Consider the following 218-nt stretch of genomic DNA (forward strand, 5'->3'; position numbering starts at 1 on the left):
TGATCCCCGGTAGGGGGCATGCAGGAGTCAGCAATGATGATTCTCATCATTGATGTTTCCAGCTCCCTCTCCCTTTCCCTTCCTCTCTGAAATAAATAAAAATATATTTTACCAAAAAAAGACTAAAACTAAAACAGGTTTCCTTTTCCTGGACCTCGGCCTCTCCATTTGAGACTCTTAAACCCATGTGCTAGCCAAAATGAATAAAATGTGTCTCC

The sequence above is a fragment of the Myotis davidii genome, unplaced genomic scaffold (genome assembly GCF_000327345.1).
Source record: "Myotis davidii unplaced genomic scaffold, ASM32734v1 scaffold710, whole genome shotgun sequence".
NCBI lineage: Eukaryota > Metazoa > Chordata > Mammalia > Chiroptera > Vespertilionidae > Myotis > Myotis davidii.